Consider the following 7,731-nt stretch of genomic DNA (forward strand, 5'->3'; position numbering starts at 1 on the left):
GGAGTGAGACACAACTTCTGCGGTTGGCCTTTTCACCACTCGACCTTCGGCCCGTGAATCGAGCAGTGCCCTCTTGAGTTGAAGCACGTCATGATCATGGAGATGATCCACCCTCACAAAATATCCTTCCTTAATTAACCCAATTAAGAATCAAGCACAATCAAGGCAATCGGCCTAATATCATCCTCCATGAAAACATTCCTTTATTCCCCATGGCAACTTGTCATTACTGACCCCTGCCATGCGTTTACCATCAAACACAAGTACTTGGAATAATCATCCAAACCACAATCCAACAATCAGTTGATTGTAAAAGCATTTAGCATGTTTTTCGATTAACCAATAAAACAATGGTATTATTTTCCAAACATTGCAAGAATAGATGCGATAACATTTCCTTTGCACATTTGCTCTCCCCTTGGGATCAAAGAGCGATACTATGCGAAATGTTTCTTAACACTTCCTTCCCTCGGCTAAGGCATAGGTTAAGGGTTCAAACATTGTACGTGGCATAAGTTCTATAGGTCACTTACATTGATCGATAATCCAACCCTGAATCGAATTGATGGAAGTCATAGTTAACAGAAAAATCTTAAGCCATCTCAGTTTTAATCCTTATGATTAATTTCTTGTATTAGCCCCTAGTCAAGCCATGAAGCAACAACAAATTATTCCCATATATCGAACATGTTATAGGCACAATATTTAAACACTCGATAAGATAAGTTCTAGATAATCTCATGTAAATTGGACTCTAACAAGCCTTGCATTGAGCTAGAATCTAGGGTTTCTTGATATTTGGGCTTTGATAGTGACCCATAAGCTATTTATATAGCCTCTGCCTGGCTAGGGTGGGTTTCCCCTGTCCTTCAGGCTATTCACACCCATCTGCCCTCATACACCCTTGCTTACGGTGGGTTTCTATGCCTATCTTTTAACACCCCCCCTCAATGCCAGGGTGGCATCTGATTACAAAGCATGTAAGATGTTCCCCCCCCCCCCCCAAACAAATGGGATGCCTTTATAGATCAGGCTATAAGAGTGTTTATAGGTAGATGGTTTAGAGACTCAAAAAAGTCGATCATCAGATGGATTGTAGACATAATTGGCCACCAATTCTTTGGGTACTTCAGGAATATTGGGGCATTTACTAGTGCTGCCTTCTTTGTGGTTCCTCTTTTCTTTATCCAAACAGGACTCAATGGTACTTGCTAACGTAGGATTTGGAATGTTGGTAAGAGTGCTTACAAGGGTAGGAAACACCTTTTTCACAGCTTTTAGGAGAATAGCAATAGCATCATCTTCATGGATTGGAGCTCGTACTGAGGCAAGCTGTGCCATGAGACCCTTGATGTGAGAAATTAATTTTCCCAAGTCTTCTCATGATTTATATTCCAAGTTAAAGAATTCAATTTTAGGGAAGATTTTAGTATTTTTACTAGTGGTTCCATAGAGCTTTTCAAGCTCATCCCATTTTTCTATAGCAATATTTAGTTGATTAACATGATGAATCAAGAGTGTAACATGATGATTGCTTAGGCGCATTGGTCATCCTCTACATCAACCATATTTACAGAGTTTACAGCTCTAGTGCCTTAAATGAGAGGCCAATACCCTCTCTCCATCATCTTGAACTTGATAAGTACTTGCCATGGGTGCAAATCTTTGCCATCCAATTTAAGAATTTGAGGATGGACATCAGCACATGTTGTGGCCATTGGGAAGGTCTTACCACTTGCTAAGACAAGGGTGGTGTCTAGTCTCTTACAAACTTGCCAATGAATGCAGAAGCAAATCAAGAACACCCTTACAAACAATTGATATTCAAAATTGCAATGAAGAGAAAGGCTGAAAATCATACATATGTAGTACTTCAAAATATGACTTTGGTGGTTCTTTCTTATGCGCAATCTTCTTCCGAGGTCTAATGGTCTTTTTAGGCTTCAATGATGTGAACCTGGACTGGGGACTTCTGGCTCCTCCTTGTGGTATGGTTTAGTAGATGAACCTTTTGTTGGATAAGGATGGTCTATGATTTCAATGCTTGTTACTGATGACTCCGAGGAGAGTACAATGACACTCATCTCTTTGATTTCATTGACCAAGATATTTGAAAGAAACCACACATGATATGTATCAAGCAACACAAGTTTAGTATAGAATGGTCTATGTGTTTATAGTTGTATACACAGCCTTACAAAATGAAGTAGAGCACTTAATGGTTTTAATTTTCTAATGAAAAACTCAAATTGAGTAAATATAAGCAGCAAAATGATTGAGCAATGTGCTTTAGTGCTTACAAGCACTTGTCTCTAGTTTATGCTACTAGAGATGGTAGATGTCGGTCTTGATGAGCTTGGCGATGTCCTACCAAGTGAAAGAACCTCTAAAATGGAGTGCCCAAATTAGTAACTGAATCTGGAGGAGATAACACAACAATTAAAATCATTGTTAGTGACAATAGAAGATGAAAAAAACAAGAAGGTCAAGCTTTCAAGCTTGTGCCTATGGTTGCCACGAAACCCACAGTTAGGGTTTGACTCTGTGGGAGTAGCAAAAGAAGAATTTCAGGAAACCCTCTTGGGTGGACATAGCCCACTTGGGAGGCTATCAAAGCCCCATGGTCGCTGCCATCATTGCGCCTGCTACAAGCCGTACCACCATACGAATTGCCAAACTGTTCATAACTATGCCATTCTAAGAAAACCTGCAATGTCGTGCTCCTGTCTACCCAATGTTGAGCTCTAACATGCCACGTAGATAAGTCTTGAGGTGGAGAGAATGTTTCTAGAAGATAGTAGGAGCTGAAATGCCCTCCTATGCATGTAGCAAGTCCACCAAGGTCAATGGGTCCAGAACAAGCTATGGAGGTGAAGAAGATAGGATGAAAAAATGGAGTTCTTCTTGTGCGCTTAACTGAGATAGAGCTATGGGAAGCTGAGTAGATCAGTGATGGCTCTGATACCATGTGAAAATATCAAAGAGGCAAGCATTGGAATGTGTGCACAAGAGGGAGAAGAGAGCTCAAAGTACAAGAACAAAATCTTGTTTACTAAGTTGCTTACAAGTACAACTTGGGTACACTCTCTCACTCTTGATAGTGACCCATAGGCTGTTTATATAGCCTCTGCCTGGCTAAGGTTAGGGTAGTGGTGGGTCTCCCCCCACCCACCACTTATTGGCATGCATGGTGCTGTGGAGGGGTAGTAGGCCCATGGCCTCCCCCTTGTCGACATCGTCATCATTGCCTCCTTCCTCGTCAACTTTATCCACGCCATCTTCCCCCACGTCGATGACTCCTCTTCGTAATTTTCCCCCCACCCGCCACCTGTCGGTGATAATATGGGGGAAGGAATTTTAAAACCTTCAATTCTTTTTTATTAGTTGGGGGCGAGGGTCCTTTGTGGATCGCATGGATATTACATCCTCTCCCCCTTAGAGAACTCGAGATGTCCTCATCTAAAAAAAAAACTGGGGAAGACAAGTATTAATGAGGCTTAAGGCCTATGGGTTTAGGACCCACCATGCATCTGATGCACTACTCTGATCACTCATAAGCATGCGGTCTTTTGAAACAATAACTTACTGTATTAGATCTATCCGAGTTTGAATTATAAGAGTAGGGTTTATTGTAGTTACATCTCATAGATATCCTCTAGGTTTTTCCTAAGTATTTGGTATATTTTGGATCACTGGAGCTTGTAAAATTTGATTCCTTGTAAGTTCAAGTTCTCTTAAAGTCTTGTAGGGACAATTGGTGTGGTTATGCCCAATGTTGTGGCACTCAGAGCATTGCTGTTTAGGGTGCTTTGGACATTCCCTTTTGAAATGACCTAGCTCCTTGCAATAGAAACAACACGAAGCTTTATCACTTGGAGTCACAAGATTTTTAGTCGTCCTTGGCAAGATTTTCTTCTTTAAACCAAATTGTCCTAGGATCCTTTCAGCAAATTGAAGTGGTCCTTTATCGTGCAAACTCTGTTTTCGAATTGTCCTCTTTTTAGATCTGGACTGAGATCCATGGTCGATCGGCTTTGCTTGTAATATTAAAGAATAATCCCAAGCTTGGACATTCTGGCAAGACCCAATCTATATTAATCAAGAATAACACTTAAGAAAAATTCATTGCAAGTTATAACTATCGTTCCTTGCTAGAGTATCTCTAATCATTTGCAAGTTCTAGGCCCCAAATAGATGCAACTCATATTACTCGGGTTAATTGTAGTTACGAGAGTAAGGTTTATTCCCAATATAATTTGTATTACATGTCGATAAAACTTCTAGGCTAGTCATCCTGATAAGATGTAGGGGGCTCTAGGTCTTCGTCTTCATTCGATTTCTCTATATATATCCGAAGACTACACTTATGTAGCTTCGTTTCCTTGGAGGGTCAATATCTTTTGGACTTAGGTCAGGGCAATATGCTTGGACGTGTCCTAGCTCGTTGCAATGGAAGCATTGACAGTAGGGACATCTCCTGCGGATGTTCCCTATCTCTCCACACATGTGGCATCACTTGTCTTGATCGCAGAAATCATCTTTGCCACAGTTTCCCGAATTAAGTTCTTGGACAATTGGCTTTGGTCGAAATAATGCATCTTGCAAGTCCATTGGACGCATTACTTCAAGACGGTGGCTTAGAGGAGTGTTTTAGGCCATGGCAAAACTTGGATACTTGTTGTACAATATCCATAGGTGGTGCATATTTTAGTAGGTGTCGGGACCAAAAACGAGCCTGACACTGTCTCTCTAGCACTAGCCGAACCTCTTAGACACACAAGACACCCCACACGGCTTCAGGCCAGGAGCGTCTAAGAGACATGCTATACTAAGCTCTAATATCGATCTTGCATTTGTAATAGGACATTGACCAACGTTTGCCTTCCCCTACTCCTTAGAGGGAGATCTCATACACATTGGTATAATATACCACGTACCACATACATAGGAGGCAACCTCTCAGTTGAAACACCACGGCCCCACTATACCTCTCCTACATCTCAAGGATTGGTCCCTTGATGCACTGCTCCAACATACATACAAGCTCCACTCTTTTGTATATTGAATGATCCAAGAGTTGATATTTCCTCACTAAACTTACCCCAAGGAACCACTTCTTTATCCTACAGCCTAGGAATCCTCACACACTTCACATTGGTCATTTATTAGTCAATCAAGTACTATGCATCCAGGTTTTATACCATGTGGCATGCAAAATGCAGAAGTGTATGACCATTGTTCAAAGATTAGAAATCAGCCACGTGGTGTGCAAAACAATCCTTTTATGATTTTTGATCCACTTGTTGTTGTTGCATTGCTAGAGACTAACACCGAGTTTTCTCGTGCTACTAGTCTCCTAAAACTTAAATTGTTATCGGCCTATATGCTATGCATAAACCAAATTAATCAAAATTGTATATATTTCTAGCAATTTCTCACTTATACAATCTCTTTTTCCCCTAACCGATTAGGTTTTGCCACATTGCATAGGTTCAAGGTTCATTTTTATGTCATTTTTTCATATGAAAAGCAATAAAAACTCACTAAAATATTAAAAAAAGGATGAGTTGAGGCTTAATCCTCATGCCTCAACCTTGCTACACATCCACAAACATTAATCATATTTCTCCCTAATTATTTATCGTGAAAAATCTATTTTTTCCTTCTATTTATTCTTATTTATTTTCTTCAAAAATTACGAAAAATCAAACCTGGAGCTCCCACTAATCAAAAGCACTCAGCCCCATTTTTATATTCATTTTTACTCCATGGGAACTCAAAACACTCACTAAAACCCCCAATTTCCATGATTTCGTCAAAAACTGCACTTTGCAAGTTTTACTTGTTTTGAGAAAAAAATATTATGTTATCAAAAATTTTGGTTTTTTTTCTTTCATTTTCGAGATAATTCAACATATGCAACCAAGATCAATCATCATCAATCATTTCCTTCAATTATCTTTCATCAAACAAAGAAAAAGTCCACTTACTCATAAAAACCCGTGTGTTCAAGGCATGTATCCCTAGATTGAGAGGCCGATGACGCTTCCCTCTTGCCGCTGACGTGCTCTCCAACCCTGATCTACGTCCTCTATCGCTCCATCAGCATCGTTTGCTTCAAAATTGTCATCAGCCCCCTCCTCCTTCTCTCTTTCATTGATGCATATGAACAACCGCTAAGAGGAGAGATGAGAGAGGAGAGAGAAATACTAGAAAATCATATTTTTAAATCCTCCATTAAAATGGGCAATCTTACAGCCATCTCATTCCTCTCTCTGCCCTGATCGAGAATCTTCCTCTCTCTCTCCAAACGGGTGTGTATCGGAGAGGCATCGAGCAAAAATGAGGAAGTGCATTGACGCTTCCCTCCCTATTCAAGAGTTTTTACATTAATTTGAGGCTTCTTATTAAGCCTAAGGTTTAAAACATTAAAATAACTGGTTCATCTTTTTGTGTTCACATTGTCTGGCAAGTAATTTGAGGGGGCAAACGGACTCGGATTCAAGATTCGTCTGGACAGGCGACTTCAGAGCATCAAAATCTATAAACTTGGTTTTGTTGTGTACATTCTGGCTCCCAAATCCAATAGCTACTTTACAATGCCAAACCTTGCGGGGATTAAATGGGAGGTCAAATGACCTCCGATCTCGACAAACCGAGACTTGCATTGGATTCCTAATATTAAAATGCATCTAGGAAAACTCTAGCTCGGCCATCCACCACGATTTGATTTTTCATGAAAATTGGCTCTTTAATGTCTCTCAGGCACTTTGCAGCTCCAAAATGGGCTCTAGCGCTTCAACAACGGCGGGTCCAAATCGGATCCTAAGATCAAGCTCTCAATAGCGTTACAAACTTCGAGTAGTAAGCTTCCAAGGTTAATTCCAGTTGCTTGAGATTGAAGAATTAATTTATCCTCAAAGTATGGTAGGGTGACAGAAGGTATCGTCCACGTACAACATCTTTCAGTTGAGCCCAAGTGACAGTAGCTTCAAAAATACCTAGCCATCTAACTTCAGTTTGCCTATCATTGCTTGTTGGAGAAAGTGGTATCTGAAGTAGAGAAATAATCTTCCATTGACTCAATCCATATCTCAGCCTCTGTTGTGACATCTATCCCATCTCCACCAAACTCAGGTGGCTTAATCTGCTTCAGAAGAAATCTCTTCTCTTGCATGTCAACATTCGTGGTTGTAGAAGGTGCCTTACAATCAAGCCATACTACTTAGGTTATTTTTTTTAGGATATATCTACAAACCATACATTGATCAATCACATATTATTACGAAGTTTCGCTCTATGATGTGACTGCCTATCAGTTGTTCAGGCACGTTTTTAGTGGTCCATCAAGAGATGAGTCTAAGCGATGCCACCTAACACTCCCATGGAATGTCATGGGATTTGTCATCTAGGGTTTTCTGAGTCTGCCTTGCAATGGAACGTCCACGGTCAGAACCCACTAGGATCGACTTGAAATTTGGATTCCTACTAGACAAGGTCTCCTGACAGCATCCTAACATCGGATTCTCGACATCCTACTTTACACAAAGATACCCAATCCGAAGCAGATCCATACCGTACTTAGTTCAAACAGAATGGGAAACGAGAGGGATGCACCACTCAACCTCTCTGCCCGTAGGGGAATAGTGCCATTCCGGTCCCCTACAACGGCATAAATCAAGTTCTCACCTAGCAATGCCTAAGGTCGAACGATGGTAAAATCTTGTGAGA

This window comes from Lygodium microphyllum, chromosome 24, assembly GCF_053477565.2.
Source record: "Lygodium microphyllum isolate KBCC chromosome 24, Lygodium_microphyllum_v1.1.10, whole genome shotgun sequence".
Lineage (NCBI taxonomy): Eukaryota > Viridiplantae > Streptophyta > Polypodiopsida > Schizaeales > Lygodiaceae > Lygodium > Lygodium microphyllum.